This window comes from Poeciliopsis prolifica, unplaced genomic scaffold (genome assembly GCF_027474105.1).
Source record: "Poeciliopsis prolifica strain line A6 unplaced genomic scaffold, Auburn_PproV2 SCAFFOLD116, whole genome shotgun sequence".
Classification (NCBI taxonomy): domain Eukaryota; kingdom Metazoa; phylum Chordata; class Actinopteri; order Cyprinodontiformes; family Poeciliidae; genus Poeciliopsis; species Poeciliopsis prolifica.
This window is the reverse complement of record NW_026562491.1, coordinates 790714-806270: the sequence shown is the minus strand read 5'-3', so window position 1 is coordinate 806270 and position 15557 is coordinate 790714. Positions and strand designations below refer to the sequence as shown.

At 38.7% G+C, this 15557-nt stretch overlaps 2 long non-coding RNA genes across 2 annotated transcripts; both read right to left on the bottom strand.

The window, feature by feature from the left end:
* Positions 1 to 8475: 8475 nt before the first annotated feature.
* LOC129354745 (uncharacterized) lies at positions 8476 to 8746 on the bottom strand. The gene is made up of 3 exons (XR_008605189.1): positions 8708 to 8746; positions 8578 to 8631; positions 8476 to 8505 (listed from the first exon to the last, which is right to left on the bottom strand). It is a non-coding gene; the product is annotated as an uncharacterized LOC129354745 (long non-coding RNA).
* A 72-nt stretch (positions 8747 to 8818) lies between these two features.
* On the bottom strand, positions 8819 to 9710 carry LOC129354744 (uncharacterized). The gene is made up of 3 exons (XR_008605188.1): positions 9524 to 9710; positions 8956 to 9000; positions 8819 to 8881 (listed from the first exon to the last, which is right to left on the bottom strand). It is a non-coding gene; the product is annotated as an uncharacterized LOC129354744 (long non-coding RNA).
* Positions 9711 to 15557: the final 5847 nt, after the last annotated feature.

Here is a 15557-nt window from a genome sequence, read left to right as displayed (position 1 = left end):
ATCCAGATGTCTCGTCCTTCTTCCCCTGTGAATCAGCCAGACTGAGCAGCCAACTGGTTCCACAGAGCACATCTGTTAACGGTCGCTCCTTCTCTTTGTTACAACTTGCACTGTTACTGAATCAGGTTGGTTTTAGTGACTCTGACGAGTCCCAAGGATGTAGTTTTAGATTTGGCTAAAGCAACCTATAAAACATGACCTAGTTTTCTTCCCCAGAATCAACATCACAGCTATTTTACTACCGTCAAAGAACTTTGAGGTGACTCATTAATTGAATGTCCACATCTTTTACATTTTCTTTAGGCTAAATATTTTATTATTAAAGCACTTTTGCAAGAGTCAGTACAGCTTAATGAAGTAGCAGAAATAATCAAATAAGTAAAATCAATCACCTAGTTTGTCTTTCCCTAACGCTGATACTAAGAACTAAAAAGGGAATCTGTTGTGGACAGGCGTAGAGGGGATCACGTGATGTCGTTAGTGATTATAGATCAGCTGTTGCTCACCTGGGTGAAGTAGTGAGTGGGTGATGGAGGAAGGTTTACTTTTTGCTGACCGCTTCAATTTAGCACATTTTGTCTTATTCACTGTTTTTTTCTACGGATCCGTTTTTTTTTATTTTTTTTTAACTTTTTTTATTTATTTTTAACAACATGTCCACAGTTGCATTCGTCTGTCTCTTACTGACATTTATCTTCTGCATTATAACTTGACAAAAGATGAGACATCAAATGATCTAACATAGGCAATAAGGAATACATACAGTACAAACATCACAAGAACAACAAAATAAAAATAAAAAAAATACAAGACACACAATTAAATCCCCTCTGACATAAGATGGTCCTCACATTCTTAAACACCATGGTATTCTAACTGACCCATGGGTACATACAGGTGCCAACAAGCAATCCTGTAAGGGCGTCATTGAATTAGTAACGGTAAGACCGGGCTCCACCTTATATCAAAAACTGTTTTTTGAAGCCTTAAGGAATATGTGATTCCTTCCATCAGATAAATGTCCCAGATTTTTTGTATCCATGTGTTATATGTAGGAGGCCCTGGTTTCAGCCACCTGATAGTTATACATTTCAAGGCTGCTGTGAGCAAGATACTTAGAAGATATCTATCACCCTTCCTGTCCATTCCATCGGGTATTACTCCCAGAACTGCCACCAAGGGAGTTTTTGGAACATTTCTCCTGAAAATAACACTGAGAGCTTCAAAAGTGTCCTTCCAGAAATCACTTAGTTTAGGACAAGACCAGAAGCTACGGATCCGTTTTTATGCTGTGTGGACACTGACGCTTTGGATATTGGCAAAATAAATCAACTTAAATGCAACTTGGATTGCGTTTTTGATCAGCTGGCGCATCAACAAAGATTCCCCTATTCAGCCGCTCAGCGACCTGGTTTGACAGTCGCTAATAGAACCTCTGAGAGAGATGGACGATCACACAAGTGACCTCTCAGGTTCTGGTTCCCCAGAACCAGAACCAACAGAGGAGAAGCAGCTTTCAGCATCTATGCACCACAAATCTGGAACAAACTTCCAGAAAACTGTAAAACAGCTGAAACCCTGACATCCTTTAAATCTCAACTAAAAACTCACCTGTTTAGAATTGAATTTGAAATGTAATCAATACTCACTGATTATTGGCTGAAAGTGCTGCAAGTGTATCCAATACTGACTGCATTGTCTGCATAAAGTAGGTTCATGTTTATTAACAGAGATTTTGAAGGGCCCATAGATCAAAGTCCATTGGCTGAGTTAAATATTATAATGTTTTATTTGCATTGTTATGGCATTGACTTAATGTAGTTTTTGATTATTGATTCTATGTTGCATCACTTTGTGTTTTTTGTGTTTATTATGTCAGGAAAATCTGAGATCATCCCACTTCCCCATGCTGGAGATTTCAGTTAATAGTAATGTTATGTTCTTTGGGCACTCTCTAATTATTTTTATTTTCTTAAATAATTTTGTATTGATTTAAGTTGAGTGGTTTTGTGTTTAATATATTTTTAGGGTAGTGATTCTTTTTGTAATTAGTTTGGCTTTAATTGGTGGGCGAGGACGGCCTATATATATAGGCTGGGTTGTAATGGTTGCCGCCCAGCCCTCTCTCTCTCGCTCGCTCATCCACCTCCATCTCCACCTCCAACAGGGATGCGCCCGGAGGAGCTCCTCAACTTTGTCGGCCTTTGGACCCATGTGACGCCTCCTGCCTGCCATGGGGATTTTTTTGGTTGTTTTTTGGTCTGTTTTGGCCTGGTGAGTCCGGTTGTCCTGTTTTCGGTCATTTTATGTTAATAGCCTATATTATTTTTCCCTATTTTCTTTAGTCTGGTACTAGCAGGGGCTTCGACGGCCCTGTATAGGGTTGGCCCCCGGCTGTACCTTTTTGTTTCTTTGGACCGGCTCACCAGGTCCACCTTTCTGTTGAACTTTTTTCTCTTACTTTTTTGTTACGTTTTGGGACACGGGAAGAGGGGTTCTTTCCTTCCTTTACAGAAAAAAAACAAGTAGAAAAGGACAAGGAAGTCTAAAAGAAAAGAAAAAAAATGAATAAAGGAATATTTTTCTTGGAATCCTTTTGTCTACGTGTCCTTTTAAATATGGCGTCCTGGCGGACGTAACAAGTAACAACAAATAAAGTTATCTTTAAAATCAGTCACACAAGCGACATCTGGACCCAACAGTAGAGCCAGACTGCAATAAAATAAATCTGGTGGTGTGTGTTGTTTTTGTCTCCTGCAAACTTTGCTTTAATTATAATTATCTTTTTTATCTAATCTTAAGAAATCATAGAGAGATGAGACAGGAAGAGCAGGTTTCCTGGAAACTGAGGAAGGAAGTTTCCAGCCTGCAGATTTATAAAAATCTGAGATTATTCCTTATTAAAAAGCATAAAAGTTTGAAAGGATGAAATCTAAACATTTTGAGTAATTAGATAAGATTTAAAGTAAAGTACTTATATTAATATTGGTTTACTTATAACATACTTACTGACACTTGTGGAAAAACGTACAAGTAAGACAAGTAACTGTAACTTTGGTATTAAATAATTACAATAATAGATTATTCTTGGTTTCTTTTCAGAACATGTGTAATAACTCACATTATAATTATAATAAGAGTAATAAGCTGTGATTATCATAAAATTATAAATTAATGCTAAATTAAAGGAACTAAAAGGATTATAACATTGAACTTGAATGGTGTAAAATGTGTAACTGCTATTAAAGATCACTGATGATGTGTTGGAGGTAGATAGAAGGTGAAAGGTCAAGGGTCAAAGAGGACTAACAGGAGAGCAGAGATGACCAACGCCTCTTTTGAAGATAGATGATTGAACAACTTAACGTCTCAGAGACATGGGAGCAACGTTGAGCAACCCTGAGACATTAGCCAAGACATCAGGACAAAATGTCTCCAAGACAGTGATGGATATGAGGTCATCTGTCCATCAGCCAATGAAACAAGCACAGCAACAGTGTTAGCCAATGCTAATGCACCAAAATGGTGGATAAACCCAATAAAGGGTGAGAGCAAAAGAGGAACCTTTGGTTGGATCAGGGTTGCTCAACTTATTACTCTTATTATTATAATGTGAGTTATTACAGAAGTTACAGTTACTTGTCTTACTTGTACGTTTTTCCACAAGTGTCATAAGTATTGTTATAAGTAAACCAATATTAATATAAGTACTTTACTCTAAATCTTATCTAATTACTCAAAATGTTTACATTTCATCCTTTCAAACTTTTATGCTTTTTAATAAGGAATAATCTCAGATATTTTTATAAATCTGCAGGCTGGAAACTTCCTCAGTTTCCAGGAAACCTGCTCTTCCTGTCTCATCTCTCTCTATGATTTCTTATGATTAGATAAAAAGATAATTATAATTAAAACAACACACACAACCAGATTTATTTTATTGCAGTCTGGGTCTACTGTTGGGTCTAGATGTCACTTGTGTGACTGATTTTAAAGGTAACTTTATTTATTGTTACTGTTAAATTAAACTCTCCAGCATGGGGAAGGGATGATCTCAGATTTTCTTGACAGTATTCTTGTAAACCTTGGAGGATTAAAAGTTATCAAAATGTTGAATTTTTTGATCCAGGCCTCAAACTTTGATGTTTCACCAATAAAATTATGTCAGAGTCAAACAGTTTGACTTTAACTTGATTGTGCAGGAGGAATTAAGACTTCAGGTTGTTTTTCCCCATAAACAGAGACGTAGACCAGAACTCATTTCTTCAGAGGAATCAACTTCACACGATCTGAATGATTGGTAGAAGAAAAGAGCAAGAACTGAAGCTCTGCATATCTGAATCCTGAGACAAGATCAGACATGCAGGTAATCAACGTCTTCAGTTTCTCACGTTGGAGAATCACAGATGGATTAAAGTGAGATGCTGAAACCTGCTGAGGCTTGAAATATTCCTCCACTCCTCAGTGGAACAAGAAGAGCTTCATAAAACAGAAAACAAACCGTCTCTGGAGTCTGACAATAATGAGAGGATTAATATGTGAACATCTGCTGTACAGAGATGATAAATGATTGTAATAAGATCAATATTCATTCAACAAACACCATCATGTAATCTGAGATTATTTGGTTTGGTTGGGACAGATTGAGATTCCTGATAATTAGTTCATCTCTCAGGATGATTCATCTCAGAACACAACATTCAAAGTCAATGATTCTCATGTTTAGGTTCTGATTATAATCACTTAAATAAGTTTCAACAAACTCTGCTTCTGTAAACTCTGAGTTAACTTAGCCTGAAACTGAGATCCTGGTTCTAAAACTTTTTACCTAAAGATCAACAAACTGCACTAATCAACAACCACAGGAAGTGGATTTGTGATGTCACCAGGTTCAGATGTCATTAGACTGTTGTTCCTCTGGAGGGCGCTGTTGATTCTTTACAGCTTGATCAGCTTTCAACTGAACCACCTGCAGCCTGGACTGAAATGATTGATCAATAATTTGGTTGAAAATCTGAAAACCGTTCATCAGATTTTATCTAATTAAGCAACAACTTAAATAATATCATTAATATTAAACTTTGTTTTGGTTTCACATGAATATCAGAAAACTGGGAAATGAAAATATGATGATGTTTAAAGGGTGTAAAAACTTTCAGATGGTTTTGGATTTAAAGTCAGACTTTAATCCCAGTTTCTGCTTTAAAAGTTTAGATAAATTATCCAATCTTATTGAAGCAACTATAAAACTTTTATTGTGATTGTTTCACTGATAAACAGTGAATGATCTCCTGATCTTATGATTCCTGACTCACCTCAGGCTCCGCCCCTTCTCACTACTGGACAATAAAAAACTGTGGAAAGATGTTGATCGTGTTGGAGTCACTCTAGGTGGCGCCGTTTTGTCTCTTTTCACAATCAAGTTTGCTACATTTTTACAGAGAAGGGAAACAACTGAACCCTAGGGTCAAAGGTCAAAATCCTGCCACCAGACTCAGTTCATTGATATGAAATAGAAAAATCCAAACATTTAACAATGAATCAAAAACAGAGTAAAAATAAAACTCTAAAGATTCACAGATAGCCGAACTTCTGTAAATTTCTCTCATTCACCAAAATTTAAAACTATTTAAAACTTTGTTAAAAACAACAAAATTATTTAATATCACTGTCATTGAATGTATGAAGTGACTGAAATATAAAATACATAAACAGGTTTCCTTTTAAGTGTTAACAGTGATATAGATTATTAGAAATCGCTGTGATTCAACCAATAGTTTAGCAGATTTGTGATTTAATATCAATCAATCATTTAAAAATCAAAATGAGAGAAAATGAACGACGATCAGAGTGGAGGACAGTTTTCTTCTGCTTAAACCTCTGAGCTCTCCAGGACAAATCTGACATTTTTTATTTGTTTTACATTAAAAAAACAACAAACAAGACATTTGATCCAAAATGGCCGACTTCCTGCTGGGTGTGTAAACGGGTCCAATAGTCATTTTTCTCAGTTCTGATGGTTTGATGTTTTAACTCAGTTCAGGTCTAAATAACAGCAGTGGATGTTTTTAAATACTCTAGGGGCGCTGTGTTGATATTTCACCATAATCACTTCTTACTGATCAATAATTGATTGAAATGTGATCAGCTGTCCTCTGCCTCCTCTCTGATCAATAAATTATTGACTTCATATTGAAATATTTTCATCCACCAACCAGGAACCAGATATCTCAGCAGAACCAGAACCAGAACCAGAACCAGAACCAGAACCAGCAGCTCAGAGAGAGAAACCAGTCAGGACTGGAAACCAGAAGATTGTGGAGTTAAAACTCACCTGATCAGATCTTTGCTTCTCCTTCTGTTCACACAAACCCAGTGGGAGCGAACTGGAGAACCGCACCCGATTCTCCAGAACTTTAATGGGACCCACCTGAGGCTCCGCCCCCTGACAGCAGAGTGTGTTCACCTGTTGAATAACAAGAAACCAGGAAATAAATGTTAAACAACAAGTTCACGTTTAGGTTTAAAGCTTCTTTAAGTTTGAAACATATTCAGGATTTTAATCAATATTTGATTAAATTAATGGAGATTTTCAGTTTCATCTATAAAGAAATTTAACAAATAAAAGTAATAATAGTTGCTGCTTGTTATGATCTGAGCCAACAGAACCAAGAACCTTGAAATGTTGATGTGTCTCCATCTGACATGTTCATATTAAATACAGATTTTATTCATTTATTTAATCATGTTTAATGTTGATATGAAGGAAACTTTCCATGATGATTCTCACCTGATCCTCCTTCATTCGTGAACATAAAGTTCTTTAACCTTTGTCTCTTTTAGCTGGAGGCTTTAAGTTTTTCAACTAGTTTGTCTCAAACGTTTCCAACGAAAATTAAAACCTGCAGAGTTACAAACAGGTTTTAACTTGCTGCAGCCGTTCACTGGAAGATGTTTACCAGTTTCTGTCTCTGCTGTGCAGGAATGTTTCCTCGTTGCCAACATGCCTGAAAAAAAAAAGGTTTAACCTCCAAACATTAAGATCCGTCCAGCAGGAACCTTTTCTGATGTGTCATAAATGGAAGGTGAAGGTTTCAGATCAATGTTAATCAAACTAGTAAATATCATTTAACACAAAATTCCTGATGCAGGAATTTCCTGGGAACACTTCAGGGTGGGGTCATAAGGTCGTCCATCAGCGGCCCGCTGCGTTTTTGGGTTAAAAATATTACAAAGTTTTGAGTGTCATAATTCAGAGGGGTTGTGAAGCCCTCCTCTGATTGTTTTACTGATAAAAAGTGAATAATCTGTTTCTCCTGATCTTATTGTTCCTGACTCACCTCAGGCTCCGCCCTTCTCACTACAGTACAACAGTATCAGCCCGGCAGGCTGATGAAGCAGAGGAAACCCTGACTTCTAGTTCTAGTTGGTCTCTTGCTGCTCTTGGTCTGGTCCCTCACTAGGAGCCAGTGACTAATAACTTCAGCAAAACACATGAGCTTCTTTTCAGTCAATTATTTCTTAATATTGATGAATCATGCAGATTATTTCACTGATAACATTTATAACATTTACCCAAATTATGAGTGAAACAATCTTCCAATTAAATAAGTAACTAATTCTCCTGGCAAAATTGAATAAATTATAGGTAAATCTTTATTATTGCAAACCTTCATTCTGTCCACCAGGAGGCAGAAATGAGTAACAGATGTTTATTTAAGACTCATTAATATCATCTAAAAGCTTTACATTTAATAACATTCTAAAAACAGCAGAAATTCTCAGGAAAACATAAAAAAACAACAAAAGTTAATAAAAATGAGTCATAGGAGACAAGAAATATGATTAAAAACAGCAGAATAACAATTAAATGATCATAATGTCCATCATATTAATGTTAACCTAAATATCTATTTTCATTTGATTTTATCTCTGATTTGACTAAATGTGTTTAAATTGTCCTTCTTGTGTTTCCATCCAGTTCAAACTGACTTCAGGTTCTTCAGACTTCACACAGTCAGACATTAGAAGCAGAAACTATTGAGCAGGTTCCTCCTGTTTCTCATCCTCATACAAATATTTACACAACAGTGAAACTTCTCGGCATAGAATGCTAATTAATGAGTGGAATTATTGATTTCCCTTTAAACTAATCAAAACTATTGATCACATTGATGAGCTCTAAATAAAAAACTGTCATATTTCAGAATTTTAAAGCTCCAAATCTGGTGGAAAAAGCCTTAAATTCCCAGATGTTGAGGAGCCGTCGGGTCCAATCAGAGTAAAACTTGGTGCTGATCTGCAGGATTCTTCAGAACCGACCGGTTAGCGGGCCGGAAGCGGCTGCATCTGCAGGGAGTCGTAGGTGTCTCTGGTGACCCTGAAAGCAGCCCATCAGTTAATCAATCAGCTGATCAGAGCAGATGTTGGACGGGTCGGAGCGGTCCGGTCCGGTCCGGTCCGGTCGGTACTCACCTGGTAAACCTGCTCGTTCTTCCGCTGACGCTGCAAAAACAAGAGTTTTTAATGCAACCGGTTCCAGAACCTGACAGAACCTCATCGTGTTCAGACGCTCACCTCTCTCCTCACAGGAAGCTCTTTATACGTCGGTTCTGATCGTTTCTGCAGGCCCTGAAACCCAAACAGAACCAGTTAGATAAACATCCAGAGGTCACTGCGGTTCTGGTCTGGACGGTTCGTCTGGTACCGTGTAGGTGGAGTCATCCGGCGCTCGGCGGTTCTGAGAGACACAATGAGAAGAAACAAGATGAAGCATCTGAACAGAACCAGAACCTTCAGAACCGGACATCTGGACTCACCGTCCTCGCTCCGGGTCGGTCATCAGCGGCTCGTAGGTGTCGCCCGTCGCTCTGCTGAGAGACTGAACACAAAAACACATGAAGACGAATTCAAGAGAAAATCTGAGCTGCGACACGACGAGACGACGGGACTCACAGCGTAGGTTCCATCGTCTGAGCCCTTCGCTTTGGTTCTGAAGAACTGGAACACAGAAGGTCCAGAATAAGTTCTGAAAACTCACAAACCGTCTGAAAGAACGAATTTATAAAAATATGTTTGTGATGACAGTTTGTTATGAAGCTGATCGACTGTGAAAATATCGACCTGCAGCAAAAACCACCAATCAGAGCCAGGAGGAGGGGCTTAGTGCTGTCAATCATCCTCATGTATTCACTGCTGAATGTGTTAAAGGCAGAAAAATGACTTAATGTTTCAGGAAAACTGTTTATTGTTTTCCTTTTTCTACCAGACAAACAAGATTTAATCTCAACCAGCTTTTTATTGAAGGATAGTTTTGATATTTTATTTCACTTGTTTTATTGATTTTAGATATTTAAAATGTTTTCCAGTTCTAGAGCTAAATGGTCATTAAAATGTAAAGTTTACTGATCTGTCTTCTTGATTATGATAATCTTGGTCTTAAATAATAATGTGTTCCTGGTTTGACCCGTCATGGAAACATGTTCTGCCTGGTTCTGCCTGGTTCTGTTGGGTTTGGACCCACCTTCTCCTTGATGAACATGCCGGTCATGATGAGACCGTAGAGACCCAGAAACCCGTCCAGGATGTAGCAGAGCTGGGGGTCAGTGATGCTCAGCGCCTCTGTGGAGGTCAACACACACACACACACACACACACACACACACACACACACACACACACACACACACACACACACACACACACACACACACACAGAGAGAGAGAGACACACACCGACAGTCAGGGTCTGGCTGCAGCTGCTAGAATGTGTGCGTGTGTGTGTGTGTGTGTGTGTGTGTGTGTGGTGTGTGTGTGTGTGTGTGTGTGTGTGTGTGTGTGTGTGTGTGTGTGTGTGTGTGTGTGTGTATGTGTGTGTATGAGCAAAGCTCAGCGGTTTCTTCAGCTGCTTCAGCTCTCGCTGCGGCTCATTAGCTCACAGGTGTGTGTTGGAGTGTGGTTCAGTGTGTGTGTGTGTGTGTGTGTGTGTGTGTGTGTGTGTGTGTGTGTGTGTGTGTGTGTGTGTCAGTCAGACTGAGATGCAGCAGTAACCTTCATCTCAAAACCTCAGCAGAGTTTCAGAGGCTCTGAACTGAAACAAGCAGGTTCACCAAACTAAATCTGAGACCAGAGCGAAGAGAGCAGAACAGAACCGGAGCAGAACCAGAGCAGAACCGGAGCGGTTCCGTCTGAGCAAACCAGATCAGAGAGCAGGCTTCCCAATCTTAGACCGGACCAGAACCTCTGATGGAAAATTCACATTTCTAACATCTTTGTACGTCAGTTTGTGTTTCTGCTGCTTCTGAAAACAACCCAGATGTTAAAAACCATCCAGCTGTTTATTAGCCGAAGGTTCAGGTTCTGGTTCAGGTTCAGTTTCTGGTTCTGGTTCTGTTTCTGGTTCAGGTTCAGTTTCTGGTTCAGGTTCAGTTTCTGGTTCAGGTTCAGTTTCTGGTTCAGGTTCAGGTTCTGGTTCAGGTTCTGGTTCAGGTTCAGTTTCTGGTTCTGGTTCTGGTTCTGGTTCAGGTTCAGGTTCTGGTTCAGGTTCTGGTTCAGGTTCTGGTTCTGGTTCAGGTTCAGGTTCTGGTTCTGGTTCTGGTTCTGGTTCAGGTTCTGGTTCAGGTTCAGGTTCTGGTTCTGGTTCTGGTTCTGGTTCAGGTTCTGGTTCTGGTTCTGGTTTCTGGAAAATGAGACGTTTCAGCAGGCACTGCCCTGTTGCCTAGCAACCGCAACGTTGCATAGCAACACGATGTGCCACTTGCTACTTTCTGGTTGGTTGTGCAGGAGGCTCCACTAATGCTTTTCAAAGATGTATGTTGTATAATTGTGCATCTTGTTGACCAGCAGCAGCTCAGTGACAAAACTGACTAAAGTCTAACAATCAGGAACCATTTAGTGCAGAAACGTAAACGCCGTAAACCTCAGACGATTAGAGCGACTTCCTGTTTGCTTTTCTGAACCTTCCTCTTCTTCTCTGTGCCGGAGAAACATTTTAAACGAGAGAAATGAATCTAAACGTGTTTTTATCTCTAAACGTTAAAAGTTCAAAACATCAGGAATCAGGACTAAAACCAAAAATGAATCAAAGTTGAAACTAGAAACAATATGCAGAAACATGTCAACAGAAAGAAGAATAATAATAAAACAAATTAAAGCTTTTTAAAGTTTTACACTGAAAATAATCATTTTAATGTTTTTGCAGGTTTTAATAAAACGAAAACTAATTTAAAAACCTTTTTGATCTTTTGCTGTGTTTCTGTTTTCTGGTGGTTTATCAATGAGATGCTGAAGCTTCTGATTAATAAAGATTATTTATTGATTAATTGATTACATTTTTAACTAAATTTAACAACAAAGTTTATTCAACTTCTCACTTCAGGACAAGAAAATTATTTATAGTGTTAATATTAATAACTAAACTACCTAATAATTTAGTTATATTTCAACATTAAATAAAGTTTGTTAAAACTAAACGGAGTAAAGTTAGTTTTTATTTCCCATCCAGATGTTTGGAGCGTTTTTAGCTGCAGCTCTTTTTAAAATTTATCATCTGATTTTTGAGAATTCATTAAAAAATGGAGCTGATTCTATTTTGTAAATATTTTTGTACTTATTTAGAGAAATCAAACTAATCAGATGTTAGTTAGTTTTTCCCTCTTTGTTCTGGTTTCTGTTGAAACTCTTTCAATCGGATCATTTCTGCCAAATAACAGAAATTAAATCAATATTTTCTCTGCAGAATATAAACGTTTAACGTCAGAAATGTTGTAGAAACACAACATTATTTAGAGATTTACACATTATTTGTAGTTTTTCTGTGAGTTTGAAAAACGATGTTAAAATGGAAACAATGTGAGAAAATCAAACTTTCTTGGATCAAAAGTTAAATAAATTTTTTTCAGTGTCATCAGTTTGATTTAAAAACAAACAAAATAATATTTTATTTCTGTTGTAAAATTGATCAAGAAATGAAAGTTGTGATATTTAAAATGTTAAACTTTGTTTTTAAAGTGCAAAATTTGTTTGGATAAAATTAGCTTAATGTAAAATAATTAAAGATATTTAACAATAACGCTTCATGAACTGGGTTTACTGGTGATGCTGGGTTTACTGGAAACCTGATGTGATCTGCAGATGTAAACACTCAGTGGAAACAACGGATCATTTCACTCAGATTCTTCATGAATCATCGTTTCTCTGCAGATCAGCGTTTCCAGGCTGAGTTTCCATCAGCAGGGGTTCCCTCCTCGCCGGATCCTCGGCTGTCGGCCTGATAAAACCAGAGAAACTTTGACTGCAGGGCTTCAGGCTGAAGCTGCTCATTAACACCTGCTGAGCAAAGCTTCAGAGTTCAGAAGCGGCGACGGCTTGAACGAAACAACATGGGGCTGAAAACAGAGAAATGATTTTATCAGCTGCTGAAGCCCCTCGACTCAAAGAGACGCTGCAGCGACAGAAAACCTTCAGTCTGAGCATCAAGACGCCGCGTCTGCATGCTGGGCGTAAAAACATGCAGAAAATCAGAAAGCAGGAAACGTCAGCATGAAGTTATTGATCTGTTAGATGATTAGGATTCATTTGTGATCATTATTACATTTAAATCTAGTTTCATTTTCAGACTTTGCAGAAAAACGTGTCAGATTAACGGAGCGGAAAATAAAGAGTTTGATGAGTTTAACTGATGAAGATCCAGCAGGAAGTGGAGCCGATAAAGACGTTATATCAGTTTGTTGTTTGTATCTCGTCTTCATTTCTACTAATTATGTCATTAAGTTACATTTTTAAAAGGTAAAACCAAATGATGAAGGTAAAAATAAATGACGAAGCCTCTGGTTGGATTTTCAGACTGGATCAAACTACCAGTAAAACTTTAACGGAGCAGAAAGTCAAACTTTTCACTGCAGTTACATCCAGCAGGAAGAAAAGAATAAAACCTGAAATCAAAATAAAACGGCTCCAAGAATCTTCAGCTTATTGGGGACTTTTATAAAGATAATCTTCATTTTTTCACATTTTTACATGAAATTAATTTTTTCCTAACCTAAATCTCATTGTAAGGCGTTAAACGATCCATCTGGACTGAATGGAGGAAGAAGAAAAGAAGTTTTCTGCTGTTTTAGTCGCAAACTGAAGCTGAGCCTGCAGGCGTTTCTCAGAGACGAGGAAAGTCAAACAGGAGTCCCACAGGGTGTCTTCTTGGCCCACTTCCTCTTCAGCTCTGTGGTTGGTACAACAATTTCTCTACTTTTGAATAATGTGAACTGAAAGTGACATCAGATCACAAAACGAAGCTTTTCAGGCTGAATTTGTCTCAGATTTGACTGGGATCAGTTTTTACTCCTCCGTCTGATGAACAGACAGGAAGTGGATTAATATTAACGAAGGGCGCCGTTCTCAGAGCTGCGTTGGTGCCGATGATGCAGAGGATGAGATCTTATCACCGCCTGACATTTTTCACGCTTCTAAAATAGATACAAAAACATTAAAATAAAAACTGGAAGCCTTAAAAGAACAAACTGCTACAACAAGCTAACGACTGGTTTGAAATGGAGGCTCCACAGGGACGTGAACTCGGATCACTTGGGTTCAGGTTTACAGGGAAAACTTTTCTAACGCGGCTAAACTCATAAAATAAACTGTAAATTTTTGTTTCCAAACACGTTCAGTAAAAAAAATGCATGATGGGAATTTTTTTTTATTTAAATTTCTCTCTTCACTCTGATGGAGAGAAAAACCTTTCACCTGGTTTCAGCTTCGGGTCGGAAACAGAACCTGATCTGCAGGTCCACCTTTGGTCCAGATGCCTGCAGGCGACGAGACGCAGGAAGGAAACGCTGACTGAGCGAAAGACACTTAACTACCATATGTTGCCTTGAAGACATGGTATGTCTTCAAGGTTTCAGAAGATTCTCGTGAAACCTCGGACTCCACGGAACCGGGTCCAGTCCAGTATCAACCTCCAGGTGTTTCTAACAAGCAGACATTATGCTGGGTTAGTTGGGCTCTCTGCTCCAGGGAAATCAGCTGCACCTTTAAAGCAGCAGTTCCTCTGGAGCAGCGACAGGTGGCGCCGCGTTAGTCCTTTTCATCTCCGGCAGTCGGACTTTTATACGAAGCGACGTGCAGAGAAGAAGAACGGAGACGCCCTGAGTTAAGATGGCCGCCGTTTATCGTCTAAAGTTGATCAGAGCCGAAAGCGACGGCAGCGACGCTTTGTAGACGGAATATTAAAAACACAGAAAGTTTCTATATAAAAAAAGAACTTTTCTAGATTTAAAAACAGAAAATTGACTAGAAATGGCTCAAATTTTCTAGAAACAAACATTACTTTACAAAATGTTTTTTTCTATAAAATCGTTGTTGAAATTAATCTAAAACTTTCTAAGCGTTTTAGAAAACTTGCATCTTTTCAAATCCATAAATTTTCTTGTTTTTTCTAGAATATTTAAACTCAGATTTCTGCATTCTTTCCTCAAAATATTGAGATTAAGCTCAACATTTCAGAGGCTTTTGGGATTTTATTAGCAAATTTTCAAACTCATTAATTTTCCAGTTTTTTTTCTGGAAGATTTTGGTCGTCAAACTCAGAGATTTGTTTTGTCTAGAAAAACTTGGCTTAAAACTCAGAGTTTCTTGTTTTCCTGAAAAGTTTTTTCTAGAACATTTCTGAGACGAATCTCAAACTGTCAGAGTTTTTCAGTGCAGAACTTTTTTCTGCCTACAGCTCCTGACGGTCAGCAGACGGAGGAAGCTGGAAGTTTCTTGCCCGGTTCTGGCCCGGTTCTGTTTGGATGTGGATTTGGCCCTAGAGGAGTTGGGATGTGATGATGCGTTCACTGACTGCGTTGGTCGCTTCATTCTCTTCATTTGCAGCCTGTTGTTTTCGTCCAGGTTGCAGATTTTTGCTCTCGTGTTCAGGAATAAAAGTGGGATGATGCTGATCCGGGTTTCCGGCTGTGATTGTGGAAAACTTTGTGAACATAAAGTGTCTTCAGAAGATGGGCGGCGCTGCGTGTTTCCTCCTCAGACTATCTGCTCGTCTCCGTGAAGCTGCTGCGGTCGCACCGTTGGCAGTTTACCCAACACACCTGAAGCCTGAATCCAGGACGCCTCGGCGCTCCGTCAGCGACATGTTGAGGCGTTTTCCCCTCGCTCTCCCTGTCCAACATGGCCGCCCAGCTATCAGCTGGTTCCGCTGGCTGTTATCAGCTGCAGCCATGCGGTTCTGGTCACTTTATCGGACCGCAGAGCTGATGTTCAGATGCTTCAGAGAGAAAAACCACAGAGCTGCTTCCTGAGCGGGGGATTAACATCGCTTGCTCAACGGCTCTGAGGCAGAGGCTGCAGAACCGGTTCCATCAGAACCGGGTTCAGCTTTTGATCAGAAGATAAATTAATCTGATGTAAATTTAAGGGTAAAACTCTGCTGACTTAGCAGCAGACCAGTTTCTAACTCGTCTCTTATGATTAATAATCAGTTATTAAATAATAATATGTTAATAATATGTGATTAAATAATGAGATCCAGTTTAAGGTTTTTGTTAAACTTTATTTCTGGT